The sequence below is a fragment of the Callospermophilus lateralis genome (assembly GCF_048772815.1).
Source record: "Callospermophilus lateralis isolate mCalLat2 chromosome 11 unlocalized genomic scaffold, mCalLat2.hap1 SUPER_11_unloc_3, whole genome shotgun sequence".
NCBI lineage: Eukaryota > Metazoa > Chordata > Mammalia > Rodentia > Sciuridae > Callospermophilus > Callospermophilus lateralis.
This window is the reverse complement of record NW_027510155.1, coordinates 1,231,454-1,255,001: the sequence shown is the minus strand read 5'-3', so window position 1 is coordinate 1,255,001 and position 23,548 is coordinate 1,231,454. Positions and strand designations below refer to the sequence as shown.

The window sequence follows — 23,548 nt, the reverse complement described above, 5'->3', positions numbered from 1 at the left end:
TACTATAAGACTGCCTTTCACATTCCTGTAATCTCTTTACCTTGATTTATGTCTATCAGCTTGAATCTATCATTGCTGATAGAGATATTTCATGTGTCAATTTTCCGATTTTCCCAATTGAATGGATGGAGCTGGAGAACAGGGAATGTCTATCTTTGAGTCCAAAATGGATCTGGGACATGGTGGCTACACCATAAATATCCCTTGAATGATGAAGGGAAAGGTATAATTACAGATTTATTTGGACAAGGAGTTTTATGTCAGTAAGAAGAATGATTAATTTACCTCAGGAGGAAACACTGTTTTGTCTTTTTTAGAGATACATTTTTCAGATTGATTATCTGCATTATGTAATTCAATTTTAGTAAGACATTTCCATAGTTTTATAAATCTCAAAGTCAATCCAATAAAATTTTTTTTTAAATTCTCAAAAATTCAAACAAAAAATGATGTAGCACCTACTCACTATTAATCTTTCCTTGGACTGAAAATGCATTTTTACTGATTAATAATAGTTAAGTTTTTTATAATTTATAACTGCAACACTTCCTTAAAACATTATATTTTTGACTTCATAAAATAATAAAAAAATATAACACTATTTTTTTCCAAATATATTTAAAAATAAAGATTTTTCTGATTGACATCTAATCATCAGTTACTTACAGGCATGGATGAAAAATAGGTGTCTATAAAAGTAAATATAAAACATATAAAACTACATTGATGAATATAAAATACTTTTATAATAGCAAGATGAAAGAATATTTAAATGTAGATATGCATAATTTAGTATTAATTCTGTCACTCATATTAACTTTGTAAATCTAATTAATTTAATGGTTAAATTTTAAATTTTAAGATACTATTTATGATCATAAATGGTAAAATATTTTCTACCATTTTTAGTATTATTAGCTTATTAATATTTGTTACAGTTGTTTCATTTGGATTGATTTTGAAAAATATTTAAATATTATACTTTTACATAAAATTAATAAGAATATTCACTGATACGTTACTGAGTAGAAAAGAGAAATACTAAATAACAATAGAGAAATACACAAGAATCATACACCTTTTTTCTTTGTGTATTTCTCAAATTCAGCATTAATGCATAATTTTAGATGGTATCATGTGTGTTAACTAACTTCTGGACTAAGTACAATTTATGTACATTTGTGGGAATAAAAACAAAATGACTATATGAAGCTTACATTTACTTTTATGATGATTTTCATTATAATTCATAGTGTTTCTTATTAAAATTCAGAGCTCCTAACAAATATGAGAAGAAAAGACTGATTAATAGCACTGATTTCAAAAATATTTCTTCTGGATTGAAATGATCATAAATAGTAACAGAAATGACATGTACTGCAGTTTGGGGTTAAGAGAGTATACATTTTACAAGGAGAGGAGGAAAGAAGACCTAAATTTAATAAGATTCACTTTTTTGCTATACTTCACTTCTCAAAATTCATTGTTTTCTTCATTATAATGGAAGCAATCTACATGCCTCCAATGGAATCAGGTTTCTTTCTCACATTTACACACTCCTTCATGTGCCACTACCCAATAAAAGACAAAACTACATATTGGGCAAGTAACGATTTCTTTCAAGGGTCTGAACAACTTTGCTGTCCTCCTCCACTGCTCTTTCCACTCTCCCTTTCTTTCTCTTGCTCTAAAGTTTGGCCAGAATCATAATTCTCTCAATCTTCACTACTATTAGCATCTAAATCTCTTTCTTGTATTATTTCAATGATCTCTTCACTGGGGATATTTCTAGTCTTACTTCCTAACTGATAAAAGTAAAAGTCTCTGTAGGCTTTTTTCTTACAAAATTCTCAAGTCCATTATTATCCTTTCTTATTTCTTCCACTTCTGCACTGAATAAAACTTACCAACAATAGTGTTTCTCCACTGTGATATCAACTCTCACCAATAATGTGCTAACTTAGATATTTATACTCTGTGTTCTCCAAAAAGTCATGAAATGTCAAGATCAAATTTGGTAAGATAAAAGTTATTGATTGTTTTTTTCATTTTTAAATTGATCATTTTTGTACATACATTGCTATAAAATTAAGTAGAAATTAAACTCTGATAAGAGTGTTAAAAAAGTACATAATCAAATTATTAGGCTTCAATTTTCAATATAAATCCATATTTGTTAAATCATAGTATAACACTATCTGTGGGAGTGAATATTTCATAATTATTACTTTTTATTTAAAATACTACTAATTAAAGGAAAATTAAAATTGCTTATTCTCTTTCATTTTTTTAAATTATTTTTAGATAGTAAACTGTCAAAACCTTTGTTTATGTACCTTTTTCAGTTTGATAACTCCTTCTTGTGTATCCTCATCTGTGACGATGTCAAACAAATTCCCTCCATCTCCGGGAACAATAGTGTACTCAATTTCCGCGTTTTGTCCAAAATCAGGATCCAGAGCTCTTATTTTTCCAATAGCTGAGCCAACAGGAGAAGATTCAGGAACTTTCAGATGGAAGATGCCTGATAAAATATATGCAATTTGCATTGACAGAGAACTAGTAAAGGAAGATTATCAGGTTTGAAAAATGTAGACTGCACAAAGTAAATCAAATTTGGAACATTATAGAGCAAAATGCAAAGGCAATTTGCTGTCAAGGATTATGATTATATGTAATAACTTCATTTTCACTTCAGTAGACCTGCTTTTAATTTTTAAATGGGTATTATAAATAATAGAGTGTGCCATATTAAAATTACTGTGTGGAAATATTTTAATATGATGGATATCAAATTATACCTTCTATGTGAGGGTAAAGTCTTCATAATTGTCACCAAAGTAATCAATACCAATAAAATAGAATCTAAAACACAATAAAAAGATATATATATATATATATATATATAGATAGATAGATAGATAGATAGATAGATATAGATATATATATATAATTAATAAATTGATAATAAATAGATAATAGATAGATGGATAGTTATTTATGAATTTGAAGGTTATGTATCCAGAAAGTAACCATTACAATGACTATGAATTTATCTTACAATGAACTGAAATGATAAGCTGTACACTAATACAAAATTCTACCTCGATGAATTTAAATAAGGCATATTGAAGACAAAGATTCAGTTCATTTTTTTATAGGAGAGAGAGAAAGAGAGAGAGATTTTTTTTAATATTTATTTTTTAGTTTTTGGCAGACACAACATCTTTATTTGTATCAAACCCAGAGCCGCGCACATGCCAGGCGTCAGCTCATTTTTAATACATATTAACTTGGCATACTTTCTAATATTTAAACTGAGTACATAAAGTTTGAACTCCCCAATTTTTTTCTTTTTCTCATTAAAGGAGAAAAAATTAAAATGATCATTTTTACCACCAAATAGAATACTTACATTACATGAAATATGTACTGGATCAGAAAAATATGTAAAAAAAAAGAATACTTATCTGTGGAAAATATTCCAGAACTATGAAAATAGTAGACATAATTTAAAACCTTTGTCAAAAATTTAAGGTTTAAGATAAAGAAAATAAATAAGACATACTATTTTTTGAACATCTCATCAAAGTGAATATTAATGGGGTAAACAATAATATTCAAATCAAAGTTAAAAAAAAGAAAAGAAAAGGAGGAAATTAAAAGTGCAGATGCTAAAATGAATGAAGAAGTTCAATGTTTAATTTTGATACTGGAATTCCAGTTTCAAATTCTATAAATAAATTTTGAATGTCACTTTCCCATGGACAAACAAAGTGCAGTGATTAAGTTCTTTTAGAATTCTAGTACATATGTGAATATTGAGTTATGACGGCACTCAAGATTTTTCTTGCATGGTGAAGTTCACTCAACAAATTACTTTTTAAAATTATAATTATTTGCTTCAAGATGGCATGAAAAATTATTAAATTAAGTCACTTCATTTTTCATTACCAATTATTTTTATAGAATATATAGTTATTTCACAATCAGTTGGCAAAACTTGGTAATCTCATCAGCCCTGGTAACAGTTAAATATTGCCAGCTACCCTCTACCTCCCAAATATTTCCCATTTTTTCTTGTAAATTATTTTAAAATCTGCCTTATTTTAACTGACATCGAAAGAACATCACCTCAATAGAACACACATTCTGTCTTAAGAGGGCTAAATATCCACCTATATCTTGTTTATTTGATGCACAAGAAAGAAGGTATATATATATTTGGGGTTGGTACCAGATATTGAATTCAGGGGCACTCAACCACTTAGCCACATCCTCAGCCCTATTTTGTATTTTATTTAGAGACAAGATCTCACCAAGTTGATCAGCGCCTTGCTTTTGCTGAGGCTGACTTTGAATTTGCAATGATCCTGTCTCAGTCACCTGAGCTGCTGGGATTACAGGCATGAGCCACTGTGTCCCACTAGAAGTTATAATTTATACTGACCTAAAATAATTGTGAGTAAGTAATTAATTGTTTAGTATTATACATGTAAGATGACTTTCTAAAAGAATACACCATATACAGTTTAAATAAGTAAATATACAATACAAACAAATGATAATAAAACTTTCTAATGACAATGTTGGAGCATTAATATAGACTTTATTAAGGAATCATATTTAATGAAAGTCATTGTAATTGATCCAAGTAGCCATTTCTCATAAACTAGTATTATTTTCATTAGGTTTTATTTGCCAAACAACACAGTTGCTGCCAGATGTTCAATGTTCACTAAATTCTAAGCAGGGTTTGAAACCTAGGCCACCAGATCAACTAGAAAAATCAAAAATGAAAGGATTAAATGTTGCCCAATTGTCTCCAAGAAGGATAAAGTGGGAAGTGGGACATGCAAGGGCAATCTGTCTTTTATCAAAAAGTGACAAGTACCTAGTAGAAATTAATGTGACCATTGTCACCTACATTCTTCAGATCACAAATATTTCTCAATAAGTACAGATTTGAGGGACTCAAATCTTGAATTTATTTTTAGTGTGGCAGTAAGGCATGGGGCATAGTCACTCAAGTTTTACTCAACTTCTCAAAGAGAAATTTCAGAGAAAAGGAACAGAGCACAGAATATATGAGATATTTTTCACTTCCTTTTGATTTTTTTTTCAGAGTAGAAATTAGAAGTTTATTAAAGGACTGCACAAAAGACTTCTCCCGGAGGAAGAAGGGGACCTAAGAAGTGGAATCCCCCTTTTAAAATTTTTAATGCCAATTAAATGTAAATATGATTTATTAGGAAGTGAGTCTACAACATTTGATTCTCACTGTGTGATTGGGATAAAAATCAGTAGAAACAATAAAAGCCTTAAATTGATAGTATGATTAGTCACAGTTCAATCTCATGGTCCATCAGTGTTAGAATCTTAAATTTTTTGCTGAAAAAATAGAGAAATGGAGGTTTAAGTTGAATGAGTACTATAAATCTCCCTCTAATAGGATATTTAGTTAGGAAATTTATTGTTAAACATTACAAAGTAAAGGGATAAAAATTGATTTGAGAGCAATAGCATGATGCTCTATACAGGGGATTTCTGTTGGGTTGGTGAGGATACCTCCCTGAGGAGTGCATGGCAGGTGTTGGATGATATTTTAGGGAAATAGGAGGATATAAAGAGCATAGGGTATTTCTGCAGACACTTTCCAATATATTCAGTGAGAGAAGCTTCAAGTTGCATATTAAATTTCATAAGGTAGCTTTTCATTTGAAAAGTATAGAAGCAAAAATAAATAAATTGTATATTGAGAAAAATAATAAAGACTAGAGTCATGTCTACTGGATAATGGTTAGTGAGTATGGAAAGTCTAGCCAGAACTGAGACCCTCTATTGTGAGAAAAAGCACTTTAAACTTTGAAGGGTACCAAATAATGCAGACTAGAGATGAAATAACCCCCCTTGAAGACACTATGCTGAGATGTGAATTTTATGCTTTCAAAAAGAACACTTTATGAGGCCATTAACAATAAATGTGAAGATAGCTATACTTTGCAGTACTCTGTCAATATGTTATAAGTTATCTAAGCAGTTCTTTTTGAGAATTGTCATCTCAGAGCATTCTCACAAATTTCATTAATATTTAATGGCTTTGGAAAACTTGTGGTAAATTCAGAGTGGCATTGTCCATATATGGTCGATGTAACAGCATTTGACTAATCTGTATCCCTTAAAATTAAGACATAATAAAGAAATTATTTATCACTTACATTTCTTCTGTGCATCGAGGTTTTAGTGCATGTACTTAAAAGAATATAAATAATGTTTTAATTTACTGAGAAAATATGATATGACCAAATATATTAAATGAATGAACAAATTATAAATATCATAAAAACTTTCAGCAATGTGAAAATTTTTTTAAAAAGATGAAATAAATTTTTACAAATTTACTTTTGAAATACATTTTATATTTAAAGCAATAAGTCTTCAGATAACAAAAAAATTGTGTAAGAGCTCAACATTCAACTATTTATAAAGATCATTTGTATATGACAGGTAATAATTGCAGCTTAAAAATACTAGAAGTTCATTGGATTAGATAAATGAGAATGAAGGGAAGGGAGAGATGGGAATAGGAAAGACCACAGAATAATTTGGACATAATTTTCCTATGTTCTTATATGAATATACAACCACTATAACTCCACATTGTAAACCAAAAAAATTGGAAGTTATACTCCATGTATGTATAATATGTCAAAATATATTTTACTGTCATGTATACCTAGAAAGAACAAATTAAAAAATTTGAATACTAGAATGTTAGGGTCTGCAAACAAGTCAAGTTGGCGCCTTGCATTTTGCCAGAGGGAGTGGTTTGTGAAGTAATGCCAGAGAGCCATTAAGTGTGGAGATTCCTTATTGGTTGACTCTTGTATCTAGTTTACGTTAATTAAGATAAGCTGTGTGGAATGTATATATACCGCTCCTGTCCTACAATAAACGGCTCCCACTCCTGCTGTATCAATGTACACAAGTTGCTCGTCACCCCCCCCCCCCCCGTCAGTTTGGTGCAGCCGGACTGCGGCACTAGAATGCTAGAAATATGAAATGTTTAAGAATAAATTGATATGAATTATTAAACATTTTAAGAACTCAAAATTGTATCCTTGAGCCCACCTAAATAATTATACTATTTTTTTAAAAAGTTTACATTTAATATTCAGAATGTGTATATGCATATACATACACAATCACCTAACTGTAGATTACATAATTAGATTTAGACATGGAATTGTTTAAATACTGATCCTGTATGCTTTTTCCTTGAAATGCCATCTAATTGCACCTAATTGCATATGATTTGATTTCTTACGCAAATGTAATAATAGACAAATAATGTAGTATGTCAAGAACATACCAAGAGAAAGCAACCAACATCGTTGTAAATTTAAAAAAATAATAATAACTTTATAGAAACTTTACCTATATCTCTGTGACCTTGGGCAAAATATTTAGTGATTCTTTTATTTGTAAGATTGGTGTAATAATAATTTTGATTCATCTTGTAGATTTATTTTCAAAAATTCACTGGTACAATAGTAAATAAAATTTAGTATTATATATATATATATATATATATATATATATATATATATATATATATATATATAATAACATACTTTATATTATCCATTACTACTAATTAAATTTTAAATAATATTTTTATTGATAATGTCCCCATGAATATGCATTATAATATTTTTTCTATATGAATAACAGTAAGAAATAGAAAGCTGCATACAAATGTGTGAGAATGAAAAAAAGAGAATGCTGAAAAATTATTTTATATTTTACTAAAATATTTATTTTCTTGTTCTGAAAATTGGAGAATTAAGGAATAACAAAATATTTTGATAGTTTAGTAATATTTTAGGTCCTCTGTCTTCAAAACCCTAAAGCAGTTTTTTAATAAAAAAAAAAAAAAGTCCGCAAGAATAGACCTTTCTGATGACAAAATTGAATTCAATCTGGGCTTAAATCAAACACATTAAACATCTGTAAATAGAACCTCAGGAATGACAAATCTATCCCAATTCAGTCTCAGAATGTCTATGAGACCAGTGACAATAAATTTGAAGAGAACTAGTGTTCGTTCTACTCTACTGATATAAGTTTTCTAAAAAAGTTTTGAAATTTTTCATCTTAAATTGTTCACAAACTTATCATTACCTAAAGCCATTGAAAAACTTGTATCAATTGAAAGAGAAGCATTTTCTAGCAATGATTGACTTAGTAAAAGTGCAGGTTGAACACGTTTTAAAATGTCAAGGATTGGGCACCAACAACTTTACTATTTTAGTTAAATTATTTCCCTTTTAAAATACAATAGTAGAAAAAAAAATAAAGGAAATTCAAAGAACTCAGAAGAGGAAAGGAAAACAAAATGTTTGTAAAATCTAGTGCAATTTAGAAATGTTTATATCTAATACAATCTCAGTTCTCAACAACTAAAAGAGAAAAGAACGTTTACAAAGGTTATAAATGTCCCTTCTAAATTGTACAAGCATGTTCATGAATTGTTAAGTATATATCTAAAATTAATGGATTAAGTTTTATAAATTCTATGTAATGATAGCAATAAATCTTTTCTAAGAGTGATAAGAACTCATCCATCTAAAACTTCTGGTTCTATGCAAATAAGACAATGCAAAAATATAGGGCCAGATGTAAATCATATTTATATAGTAAGTTAATTACTTAGCATGCCTGTAATTCAGGTAAAAGATTAGGTCCAACTGCAGCTTCTAGTAGCTTTGTCCACAGGATGATGAAGACAATATAAAAATGGATAAACAGATTTTTTATAGTTTTGTCTTTCTCAGAATTCAATAATTTTCTTTTGAATGATTATATAAGAGCATAAATTTATACATATTTTGAGGTTCCCCATCTTATAAAAATATGTATATATTGTGTAATGTTCAAATGAGTTTAAACATATCTAGCAGTGTTAACAATTTAATGTCATTGAAGAATTTAATTGAAGAATCAGAAATATTAATCTAGCATGGCAACTTCGAAGGTCTGAAGCAATGTTTATAATTCTATTCCATGTATGATATTTAGACTGAGAGTGTGAACTGAGCCAACTTGATATTGGGTCTGTGAGGTCATCTAATAGGAAACAATCCACAGAACCATCAATCCATAGAATCAAACCACAGAAACAACCACATGAAAAAGCTAATAGGCTAAGAATTTCCTGACTTATAATTTTCTTTGTTCAGCTACTCCCACTGTGATCTATCAACTCCAATATCAGAAGGACCACTGGTATATTAATCTGTATAAATTCTCATCTTGTTCCTGTCCTTTCCATATCCACTTGAAAAGTTTGATTTATCATTTCAATAAAATATTAATGTGTGGCCTATATATATTCCCAATGCCCCCCACCTTTTTTGTACAAGGGATTGAATTCAGGGATGCTTAAACATTAAGCCACATCCCCAGCCCTTTATAATATTTCATTTAGAGACAGGGTCTTGCTGAGTTGCTCAGGGTCTTGCTAAATTGCTGAAGCTGGATTTGAACTTGTGATTCCCCTGCCTCAGCTTCCCAAGCTGCTGGAATTACAGGATAAGCCACCATGCCTGGTTTCTGACATTCTTTTATTACTATTTCTGACAAAAGACAACCCTTAATAGTCATAATTAATCTTCTAAAGAGGAGAGATGTATGACTAAAAAAAAACAAGAAAGAAAGCTAGATATTGGTTTAAATTATGATCATTAACCTAGAATTCACCTTCCTCATTGCTTGCAAAGTATGCAGATGCTAAAGTAACTACCATTCTCTTTTCATTTCTATTTTAAACCAATCCACTCTCCACAAACTCAGCTTTACTAACTTCACTAATTCTTTTCCCAGATAACGACTGTGAACTGTATTTCACAGAATGAAATTAGAATGGTGTTATGTAGATTTTTCACTTTCCCAAACCTGCAAACAATCCCTCATTAATATTCCTTTTATTGGAATAGGTACAGCATGTTCATTTTTCTCCTTCTTCCCCTCTCCATTTCCTCAGTGAATGTCTTTCCTTGGATGAAAACAATGTTGAGCCAGAACATCATCTGCAGTAGTAACTACAATATAGTGGTCAGTTTTTTGTTTCCTATTAATTCTCCAAGATATTACTCCCCAACTGTAGGATACAGCAAAGCTAGGGGTTTGGTGTGTCCTTGTTTTAAGGTATAGTTTTGCTTCTCCAGGTCTGATTTAGCTGAGTGGCAGTGAGTGAAGAATTCTTGGAAGCATCTCATCCTGCAACCCCCAAGAGCAAGGAATTGCCTCTACTTTGATAGAACACTGCCTCACCCTCCAGATCCCTCAGTGATGCACTCCACGCACAGATTCTCAATATGAGGAAAATCTCCTTTGTAGGACTTAAAATGACTCTTGGGTATTTTTCCCTTCTGCAGCTACATCTTTACCCTTCCTTTTGTTATCATGTAATTATTTTTACAAACAGCTTTCCTTGGGTACTTCAACATTCTTAAACATATGGAAAACACTATCCCAAGGATTTGCTCCCTGTCTGGGAAAATAACAGCAGCCATTGTGATCTGCCCTGGTTGCTGAGGAGGCTCTTCTCTACATACTTGAGGCTAGGAAAAGAGCAACCACACTACTTACTTTGATTATATGGGAACTCTTCATCACTCTCTCAAAGAATACCTCAGCATAAACTTTTTCTATTATTCCCCATACTCTATAAAAAGTGTTTTTTTTAAAAAAAAAAAAACACACACAAAATATCTTCTTCTGACTAATGACTCAACAGTCTTAAATGCATCCTGACATTTTCATTTTAAATTCTACATTTGACTTTGGACAATACTTGGCTAGATGATATTCACTGCATTTTAGCATCATGGTAAAAATTTCAATAATAAACTTTTATTAAATCTGTAAGCACCCCCCTCCCGCTATTTAGCCAATTTCAATTGAGATATCCTTCATCTTCCCTTCTTACTATTGAACTCCAGCAATATGCAAATACTGGTACAATTTATCACACAGTCTGTTTTCACAATCAATATTCTTCTTAACTGAGATATTCCCAAGAATAGACAGTGTTCATATTTGATTATTTCACAAAGGTTTTCTTTTGCTCCAAACTGACTCCAGGCACCCTTTTAATTATTGTCCCCTTTTTAACATAATTTCTCCTTTATTGTCACTGTGACCTATTTCTACCTAACAAGCAAGCCACATGTAGACTTAGGCTGGTTTTTGAAGCTACTATTCTGTTAAAGATTTCCTCTGATATTGGCAGTTTTATTTCTTTGTCATTAAATTCTTAACAATTTTTGGGCATCATTCAACCCTCTTCATCATTCCCTCTTTTTTGAAGCACACTTCTAACATCTCTTACATTCTCTATATAGAGTTCTGGTTTCTTCCACTTCACAGCTGTCCCCTCCCCAATGCCCTTTGTTATGTCCTCAAGATCAGATAAAATTTCTGCTGCATGTTAGCATCATATGGAAAGATTTGGATACAATGCTGCAGCCCAAGAATAACCCAAAGAGGAGTTACTTTAGTGGTTCTGTGTTTAGACCTGAATAACAAGATTTTTTACATTCCTTCTGGTTCTATTGACAATCATGGTCAAGAGCCATTGTCTCCAGCCGCCCCTTTGATTTTTGTCTTCTAGTTAATTTCATCTATCCTCTTGACTTCATTTACTCTATTCACACTATTTTTTTTATATTTTAAATTTCTCTATATACAACTTCTGAGTTTCATACTTGGCAAAACATTATGATGTTCCAAAACTTCAAGGCATCGGTCTTGTTGCATTCCACATAGAGCTTATAGGATTGCCATGTCCCCCAAAAGATATCTAATATGCAATGTCTCAGCAAGTAGTATTTCTCCTGTTCCATAAATTAAAATCCTCCATTGATAGAAAATAAATACTACCATTTTTTTATCCAATAAAATTGTTCAAATCTATACACATATTATCATTTTCACAACTACCACAGTCTTTGCTAACAGAGATCTCACACATATTTCTTCTCTGTATTACTGTTATTGTGTGCTAACTGAGTCTCCCATAGTACTTCTCTCTGAGGTACCTGCAATGTCTTCCTCATGCTCTTCTGCAAGAAGAGACAGGGTCATGTCTATCACTCACAGGGAGTGAGTACATTATTTTCTGACACAGAAATAACATGGAATAAATGTATAAAGCTTTTAGAAAGTCAATGGACATAAATATGAAGGAAAGAAAGACATTTTAAAATACATATTACCCTTTAAGAAGAATAAATGTTTTTAGGAATCATTTCTAAACTGCTTTACATTTTGTAGCATGTATCTAAAATCTTTCCCATCAATAAATATTTTTATCATCACATTAGAACTATGATGTCTATACTGTTATCATAATTCCCATTCATACCCTGGTAGGGTGTGACTATGAACATACATATTGAGTAGGGAGGGAATGCAGGTATAAGCCCTGAGTTTTAGTGTTTGTCAACTTCTATGGCATAAGAACTCCCACCACAGACAATTTCAAGTCAACTATGTGTCATCATTGAACACAGTACTGGGAGATGTGCCCTATAAGCTCAGATAATCTGTTCAACACCTGTTTCAGGTATTCTAGGTTATGAGAAGGACCAGTCAAGTGGCATCTCTGACCCACAGAATGATTACTTTATTTGGTTTGTCCACTTGGTCTCATTTTACTACCTGAAATCAATTAAACTGAGACAATATTTTGTTAGTAAGCAAGCTTTTAAAATACAAATAACTCAAAATTAATACTTTCAGCCATATTGAAGCATGTACATTTCAATAATGTGTGACTTAGTGGGTTAGGCATAAACAGGAGGGTTTCTATTTTCAAAGTTTAAAGAGCACAGTCAGTGAAAATATGGAGAAAAAGATCATCAGGAGATTTAAAAATATTCAAAAGGGGATGAGGCTTTAAAGATAAAATTAATTTATTTTTACACTCTTTCTATGCCTGTAGTGCAAAAAAAGAAGGAAAACTGACTACATTTTTTTTCTGGACTTCTGATTCTCCTTTCCTTTTTACAAAGTACCTCTATGCAAGTATAAGTTTTACATCTAATACTGCAGTTATAGTAACTACAGTTTCAATAAACATATCTATATTTCCCTACAAATCTAATTGTCCTTTATATTTTTTTTCAAAAAATTGCATTGGAATTTCAACAGCCCATTTATATTACTTAATTATTATCAGAATAAAAATCTCTTTCACATTCTATAATATATATATATATATATATATATATATATATATATATATATATATATATATTCAATACATATGAATTATATACTCACTATTCCTGTTACATGGTAATAAACATGATGTAGATCTTGGCAAGAGTTCACATCCTTTCAAGTGCATCAATAACTTTCCATTGTTCATTCATCTTAACAGAGTGCATTTAATATTCCCTTAAATCCTCCTTTAAATATGTAAACAGTTCTTTCAGTTGACTTTATCCCTATAATTTCTGATTAATCAAATAAGATATAGCACATTAAGAATTCTAACATATATTGTCAAATAACCTTATCAAAATATTCCACAAAAATAATACAAATTTTCTTATGATTTAGAAAAAAATTGAGCACCTTTAAACTAAGAGCCTATCTGGGCATGGTGGCAGATGCCTGTAATCCCAGCAGTTCAGGAAGCTGAGGTAGGAGCATCACAAGTTCAAAGTCACGCTCAGCAAATTTAGGAGGCCCTAAGAAATTTAGCAAGACTCTGTCTCAATATAAAAATAAATAAATAAAAATGGCCAAGGACGTAGCTCAGTGGTTATTTGCCATTGGGTTCAATTCCTGGTACCAAAAATAACTAACAAAATTTTAATAAATATTTAGACTTTCAAGACTGGGATTGTGGCTCAGTAGTAGAGCACTTGCCTTGAACCTGTGAGGCACTGGGTTTGATCCTCAGCACTACATAAAAACAAATAAAAATAAAGATCAATATAGATATAGATAGATATAAAAATACTTAAAACAAATAAATATTTAGGCTTTCAAATTCAGCTGACCTCATCTATTTATTCAAAGGATTGGTTACTCATGAATTTCCTTTTGAGACTTTAATAAGATAATCTGGAAGAGATGAAGTTTTGTAATATTCTCTCTCATGGCAGAGTTTAGTTTCTTTTAGCCAAAACCAATTCGTTAACTGACAGTCCAACTAGCTGTCTCTTAATTTGATTTCTTAATGGCCATCATACTATCATGAATCATGTGCAAATGCACTGGCTTTTCTTTTTTTCTATTGCCTGTATTTGACTGTTGGACTTTCCCTGTTTAGTTGTCCGTGCCTGAATGTTTCACTAGCTATCACTACAAATCTCTTCATGTATAAATATCTGACTATCATTTATTTTTTCAGGAATGGTTTCAATGCACTCTTTGATTTTTTTCTCTCTCCCCCTTCTCTTTCTTCTTCCTTCTTTCCTTCCTTCCCTTTCTGTCTTTTCACTTCTAATTTTTCATAGTTCTATATATACAAACCTTTAAATAGGATGTCATGTTTTGCAGTGCTGTAAGTATTTCAGTATAGCTTTGGTTTCCCACTAACACTATTATAATAATATTATTTAAGGAATCAATGTAGATATCACTTCTTCCAACATTTCCATTGTTCTGTAATGATGTGGATTCCCATCCAGTACATTTATATATATTGTGTTCATAAGTTTATCACTGTTTTTATTCCAAGTTGTGTGATTGTCAGTTACTTAAAAAATCTATACTTGGTGCTTGAGGGAAGAAATTTAAAAATTTATTCTCTTTATGCAGATTCAAATAAAAAATTATATTATTTTTACATTATTCAATTACTTCAATTCATTACTTCAATAAAACTGCAGTTTTAATTATTTTTCTATTGAATGATATATTTTATTACATCTAATATTTGTTAATAAGATATATTTCTTACATATCAGAATTTTGTTTCCAAGGTTTTTACTATTAAACTTGGTTCTGTGTTGCTCTTATTAACAAAACAGTTTCAAAATCCAGTTTCTTTGTCTATATAGCTCCTAAGACCAATAATAAAGCAAAAATGAAGTAGAGAAATGTGAACCATATGGAGTTAAAGGTAGCTTTAGGATTCTTTCACAACTATGGTTAAAGACCGTCACTAATGTCAGAAATTTAAGTAATAAAGACTTGATCTGCTTTTTTTCATCTTCTCATAACTTCATTTTCTTTTCAAGATTTTTCATACTCTAATGATAAACAGAGCATGATTTCTTTAATTCAGTTATTTTTTCTCTTTGTGTAAGAGTTCATGTATCACTTCTTTGCTTATATATCTTAGAAATATTTCTTTGTGGCTTTGATTTTGAAAACACTTTTTAAGAATTTTAAAGCCTTTTTCGATGGCCTTTTGCTTTCTCCCCTCCATCAAGCTCATCATATTAACACAAAAGCCATCTTCTTGCTGAAGTCATTTCTTCATTGGTCTTCCTCTTACTTAACTTCTTTTTTGAGTCCAGAAGATCCCCGTGTCCTTTCCACTCTGTTATTGAGATATCTCCAGGCTCTGCTTCACTTACTGTTTCTGTGGGCTTTCTCTACACTACTGTATACTTCAGTCCTTATCACATATCAAAGCTATTTTATCTAAAAAGCAATACTTGGCATTTTGTTTTATGTTACATTATTGCCCTTAATGTAATTTATGTTACATTATTGCCCTTCTGCAATAATGTAACATCAATACATAGTGTATACATCTTACAACTTTGTAACATTTGTATCCAACTTACTCCAGGCTCAAAGGCTTTGATTAGCCATATTATGGGAGTGTTATTAGGTTTTGTTTGTTTATTTTTTTGTGTTTGGAGAATAAACAGGTCGCCTGCCCTTAGCCAGAATTTCCAGGCAAGATAGGAAGTGAGGTGTAAAAAATGCACTTGAGAGTAACAAGGAAGCTTGTGAAAGGAACTGAGTGATCCTCACCATATGCAGATGAGTAGTACAAGGCCTTTTCTGAACTCAAAGGCCAGGAGATATTCTATTTTAACACATATAACACATATTCTGAGACTGTGTGTATGCTTGTGTATATATAACCACATAAATATCAATGTGTGTATATGTTTATACTCTTGAATTGACCCCATTTCTTAAGTAATTTGATTTCATAATATATACTTTAGATCAGCTTGTTAGATGGTTTAGCCACTTAAAATTCATGTAATAGAAAGCATTAATATTTTTGTAGCTTACTTACAAATAAAAATCCTCTAGAGATATCCCTGATTGTAATAGATAGGAGCCATATAACTCTCATGCAAAACATTTTTAAAAGAAAATACTTTCTCTTCATATGATTTCAGATAGAGTTCTTTTTGTAGGTATCAGGTTATTTCCACTTCTCATCCAGTATTGTTGGTTTCATTTGTGGACACTTTTCTGGGTTACTTGGAGGAACTTTTTGGGTAAACATAGGCATCAAAAATAAATTTCCACTCTAGAGAGAGAGTTAATTTAAAAATGAAGTTCCTGGATGAATCTCTTTTACTTTTTAAACAATATAGCATTGCAATTTTATTTCTGAAACTGAGTCATCATAAGAATTAAGTGAGAAGGAACATCCAAATCATTGTCACACAACAATTTCTATGTTGTGTGAAACATAGTAATTTATTAGTCAATACCATAGTCATCATCATCATTATCAGACTGAGAAAAGTTATAAAATCATGGGGCAATCAATTTTAAATCAACAGTAAAATGACAAACTATTTTCATAAGTTTTATACAAATACATTTGCCATTTATGGTTTCCCATCTCCTTTTATAGAAGAAAATGGATGCAAATGGGGGCTTAATAAGTCATACATGCATATGAATACACATTGCCATAATGCACTGTGATAAGTAAATTCTAAGAAATTATGTTGTGCATGTTTAAGCAATGGAAAAAGTATGTCAAATTCATCTGAAGCAAGATTTTTTTATCATAACTGCTTAAGAGTCATGAGCAAATATAGCTAGTCTGGGGAATTCTCCTTTAAGTTATTTATGTAAGAAATACATGTTTCCTTGAGATTAACATTCAAATAGATATCATTTCAGTTCATAATTTTATGTCACATTTGCTGTTTAATTGCTCCATATGAGAAATGTTTCTGCTAAATGAGCACTGGCCTCGAAAGAAATGGTTTTACTGTGTATAAATGTATTCTGTCTTTTCCTCTGACGAATGTAATTCAAAATGATGTTACACTAAAAAGGTTTTGACACAAAGACATGTAAAACTTCAGGCAGTTGGACTAATTTTTTATTCATGCAAAACATGAAAACATTCTTCCTTCAAATAATTCAACAATATCTCCCACTTATTATAATGCTAGACAGTGGTTCAAATGTGCATGTAATACAATCATAAAATAATTTGATCACAGTGATCTGCTAGGTAATTTTCTATTGCCCTCTCATTTTTCTCTTTATGAGTATAGGCAGTTTAATATATGTTATGATTTTTTAAGAGGTGCATTTAAAATAATATTGTTTTAGAGTGGCATATAAAGAAAACCATAGTTTTTATTTTTAATATCATGTTAAATTAGAAGAATTGTGAACTTCAGAGTTAAAAAACTTGTAACTTCAATTCATTGTTGATAACTGAGTATTTATCTCTCTAAGGGTCCATCTTCTTTATAGGCAAAGTGATAAATATTAATCTAATAATGTTATTGTAAAAAAGAAGATAAGACAGTAATCATAAAGTTCATGGAATAGCTTATAAATGCTCTAACAGTTTCAATGCTCTGTTCTTTCACATATTTTCTTGTTTAATCACCTTTAAAAACACAAATTGAAACTTGAATAAATACCCAACAAGCCTATGAACCTATCCATATTCTTTTACCCCCTACATACGATCTAAAGTTATCTTTCTGTTTCAGTGGGATCTAAGCAGGAATTTGTGTCTCCTAACTATATGTAGCTTCTCTTGAATCAAGACTTTCACTGTGTATTTTCCAGGTCTATTATCCCTGCCCAAACTTCTACAAAATACTCTTCACCCATACCTGTAGGACATGACTTGCTGCCTGCTTCCCGGACTTGGGGCCGCACATGTGGCTGGGATGGCACCTGGCAATCAGCCAGTAGGTAGTGTGGTGGTGACAGAAAAAACAGACCACCTCCAGGATAGGTCCAGTACTCTTCCACCCTCGTGGACAGCTTATGCCTTCCCTTACAGAACATGGGAAGGGTGTACAAGTGAACTCACCCCACCCCTCTGACCTTTATCCTGATTGGCTCCTGAGCATTATATTAGCTGTGTGTACTTCCTCAATAAACAAGATCCTGCTTTGAAGGTCTCCCTAGAGTGTCTGATTGTCTTTCGGCGAGGGAGGGCAGGGTGTGGGCGCCTGGGTGGCGAAGGCCAGTCAACCTTTGCCTTTCTTGGCTCATCCTGGTCAGGGCATGCTTTCCCCATATCTCCCGCAGGTCAGGAGGAAACCAGGGGCTAAAACCCTGACACATACCCACTAATAGGACATCTTTCCACTGGTTGTGGTTTTGAATTTCTGACCTGGAAACACCACTATCACCCATATAAATAAGAATATAACATTTCCCAGAGCGTATTTGCTACACTATAGATTCCACAGGCTTTATATACACAAAACCTGAATCTGAACCCATGTTTAATATCCCACATTTTACATGCAAACAGAATAATCTCTCAATCCATACTGCTCAATAATCTATCACAGCTTGCCGAATTTAAAGCAGACATAAAAAATTAAAAAAAATAAAACAGAAAGAAAGGAATAAGAAAGAACTACAGGAAAAAAGAAAAGAAAAAACATGGATAGCTTTTAGAATTTGAACCATATTCTTTAATGAGATAATATGATAGGTAATCAAAGTAATTATTTGTTTCTCCTTTTAATGTTTTTTTTCTGTTTCCCTCAATAAAAAAGAAAAAATATTTCTTTAAGGAATTTTGTGTTATTGCTCATAACGTTATCTAGTAAACTTTGTTATATACTTTCCATGTTCTAAAGTTTGGTGTTATCTTTGAAACAAATTCATACATTTTTTTAAATTGACAGAAACTATGTATGTTTAGCATGAATCACATGGCATTTTTTAATATGTGTCCTGGTAGAATGGTTCAATTGACTAATCAACATATGCATTAAAGTATAATGATTTCTAAATGCCATTCCAAACATTTGGCAATTAGACTTTCTCATTACTAAATAAAAATATATACCAATGAAGAAAATATAGGTTGAAACTATAAAGAAAAAAGTGACAAAGCATTCAAATATGAAAACATGTAGCCAAAGCAATAAAATATACAATTATTTAAATATTCTTAGTGCTACAGATTTTAGTAGATGAACTCCCTAATTGTCCTTCTGAAGTGGAAAAAGAAAAATCATTTTGGTTTTTAAACTCTCTAGACAAAAATACTACCTGGTGACTTAATCAAATTTCTTATAAAACTACTACTAAAACCATTCAGCATCAATATTCTTACTCTGAGGAACAGAGAAATAATTCCCCAAAATGCACTGGGAAGTGAATAGGTAATGATTGGTGTTAAATGTAATACTGTAACAGAAAACTAGATGAAATACAAGTGAGAAATACTCATTTTCAAAGGGAAACACAGAGTTATAGAGAGGATACAGGTGTGAACCATTCTATTATCAAAAGAAACTGTAGCAATTTTCACCTATTGCAAAACTAAAATGAAATAACTAGTCAGAACTAAAATAATAAAATATCATCAATATCATCCTATTCACAAAAGTATATGAAAATAGTTCCATGTGTATATTTACAAAAATGGAGTCACAGAATTATTATGTTAAATATATAATAAAAAATATGATGGTACATGTGTTATAAATATGATGCCTTATATCAGATTATGTATATTTGTTTTACGTCTTAAGTTAATAATGTATCAGGGTAAGATCCCACCCAAATAACTATAAATATTTTGTTTTAGTTAACATTGATTTAATAAGTCTGATTGTTCAATTATTAACTCTATTTTCTCTTAAAATAATATGGGATGTGAAATACATTGAAATTATAAATTCTGAAGTCATGCAATTTTTATCTGTTGACTTATGTTCCCTGAAACCAAAAAAAAAAATGTCTGGGAAATGATTTTAATTGCTAATGCATTATATAACATTGTAATTCAATAATTTCATATGGCTCTGCAAATTTTGAGTTAGGGTAAATTACATACTTTTGGGGAAGCGAATTGGATTGTCGTTGACGTCACTGAGGGTGATGTTGACTACTGTTGTTCCAGCCAGTCCTCCTAGTTGTCCTCCCATATCTTTGGCTTGAATGAGAACTTGGTATTGTTCTTTGACTTCTCTATCCATGTTTGCCAAAGCTGTTCTAATAATACCTTGAGGGGGAAATAGTAACAGAAGACAAACATCACAAATCCTGTACTTTCCATAATAAAATAGGTTGCAACCACAATAAAATGATTCTATGTAGATTCACTAGCAAAGCTATGCCGGTGAGAAATCATGTGTTATTTAAAAACACCTTAAATGCTCAATACTTAAGATATAATTTAATTTCGGAAACAACCCTACAATGAGATATAGAGCAGCAGTAAGGAATTATTTAAAACTACCATATTAGTTCTAAAATGTAACTAAGAACATTAGGTTAAATTTTATTTATACAAATGTGTCTATTTCAAATAAGAATTTTTTTAAAAAATTGGTAAACATAATCATGTGAAAAAATGTACATGGTCAATTTGTGTTGAGTGTTCACTTTCTAATGATTACCATTTTCTTCTTCACTTTCATTTTCTAGGATAAATATGCCACTTAGTTTTTTTAAATTCGTGAATAATCTCCTTTGCACATTATATTTTGTCTTTCACCATCTCCCTCAGTTACTTTAGCAATAGATTTTTCATTTAGGTATCATTAAGCTTTATAATTGCTGGGACTTCTGTCTCCTTTGTCACCAGGTCCTCCAGCACCTAGGACAGTGCCCGATATTTGGAAGGAACTCAACAGCTGGTTGACCAAATAAATGATTGTTCGAGTGAATTTATCCATAATTACATTTTTAGTCATAAATTTAATGGTTCATATGCATATTAATACATGATGTTCAGTTTCTACTTTTGTGTCCAAATTTAGAACTAATTTATATTTACACTTATTCAAAAGGAAGTAAGTAAAAGCCTTCAGCATTCTTTAAAAAAAAAAAAACTGAATGCATTAACCTAATTCCTATTTTCAGTCAATGGTTTTAGGGTAAGATGGGACAGCCTTTGCCTTCAACCTGTGTGGCACTAATAGTGGTGTTTCGTAAGGGAACAAGTATGTATGACAAAGAGTGTCAACAGGAGCACATAGCATTGAAATCACAAACCAAATATACATCCTCATTTTATCTTTACTTTCTACTTACTATCCAACTACCAAATGCCATTTTGAAGCCTATTCAGATTTAACTGCAATCTAAAATTTCTTTTGACACTTGGAAGAAATAATTATAAAATGACAGCCTTCATTTTGCTAATGATGTTTTATTCAAGAATTGGTACTGACACCATTTTGATTCAATCTGTTTGTCTCCAGCTTAAGCTCCTGATGCCTTATTTCCAACTAAATCTTACAACTAAGATTTTTCATCTCTAGTTTTTAATGTCTCTGTCCTGCCTACCTTAACCTGTGTGACTTCTTTCTGAGTTATGCATTCGGCAAATTTTAGATAAATCCCTGAGTTTGATTCATATGTTCATCTGCTTACTGACTTGTTCTTTTATTCACTAAGGCCTAGCTTTGCACAATTTATTTTAAATATAATAATTACAAATATATATAAAATATTTTTATTTGTTTAATTCGTTTGTGTTTGAAAATCCTCAATATCAAATTAGAGAGAAAGAAAAGAGAGAGAAGGCAGGAAAGAGAGAAAAGGAGAGAGAATTTTGGACTTGTTTCTTTCTGCTTAGTGAAGTGTATAAAAAAGCTATGTACTGAAATGAAGTTAGATCAAAACATTAAGATACAATTGCAAAGGGGGTAGATACATATAACTCACTTTCAGAATATCTGTTTTTTCCTGTGATCTTTTTTCCCCCTGTGATTTTTAATTTTGTCAAGTTGTCCCCATGGCATCTGCCACCCTACCCTCTTCGTCTGCCCTGGGTATGATAGGTGACCTGCCTTCTGTTCCTTGCCCTCTTTTGGTACCATGCTGCCTAACTAACTATAAGGTAGTACATTAAAATTTTGGAAGAGCAAGAATATATGTGATGATGAGAATGATGCTCTTACCGCCATCACTTACATTCAAGAAACCACGGTTCCACAAAAATAAAATGCAACATTTGCACATTTTTGTAACTTGTACAAATCTGGGGAATTGGGAAGACTATAATATTGAAAATGAAAAGAGAATTTTTCATTACATCACTTTTTAAAATGCTGAAAATTTCTCTTTGAGGAAATTATTCCTGTTATGGCCACTTGTGTATCAATCAATTAAAATATAAAAACCAATCAAACAAGCAAGAATAGATTACATGGTTTTGATGTAGGAGGACTTTGCAAAGAACTGAGCTGCAGTATTTCCATACCAGACAGCAGGAAGCAGAAGAAAATGCTTCAAGCCAACTAAGTTTTCATGTTAGTATTAGTGTCCATCCTATCTACCTTCCTTTTGGTATTTGTATATAGATACAGTGGCTGACTTATAGTAGAGCAGTTGAAAACAAACCAATGAATTTTATAGAACAGTATAAATATTTCACAAAAATGATGCCACTTACTTTAATTCATCCCATAGAATTCTAAAATAAATCATTTTATTGGATAAAAGGAGACAGAGATAATTAATCCTGGGATGATTTTAATATCTTCTAACTGAGGATATTTCTAATGTATTAATCAAGACAACTAGAATGGGAAGAATATTGTTACATAGTTTCTGCCAATATAAATGGACATATATGATTGAGATAGTTTGACACATTTAAAATAATATAACAAAGAAAAATAGTCTTCAGAGAGTTTATTTTCTTTGGCAATAGTCCCTCAATCTTGATGAATGTCTGATTATTTTATAAAATACAGTAAATGTTCCAAGAATGCCATTTTGAGATGAAAAATAACACAATATTATATAGGAAAAAATATCATAAACAGTATCTGTGATCATCTAGTATATAATTTTACAAAAGCTAATTTTTGAATGAAGAGGTAAAGTTCAGTACTAAGACATGGGACCACAGATCAGGCAGGCCTTGTACTAAAGTAAACATTTCATTCACCTTTTGTTATTAGAATTGAGGATATAATCTTCTTCTCCTGCTCTTCCTCCCTATCCCATTTTGAGTCACCCCCCTTATATCAGAGAAGACATTTGGCATTTGTTTTTTAGGGATTGGCTAACTTCACTTAGCATTATCTGCTCTAATGCCATCCATTTCCCTGCAAATGCCATGATCTTGTTATTTTTTAGT

At 31.2% G+C, this 23,548-nt stretch overlaps 1 pseudogene; it reads right to left on the bottom strand.

Moving 5' to 3' along the window:
• LOC143385818 (cadherin-12-like) overlaps window positions 1-20,456 on the bottom strand; it is a 78,833-nt pseudogene extending 58,377 nt beyond the window's left edge.
• Between the last annotated feature and the right edge of the window lie 3,092 nt (window positions 20,457-23,548).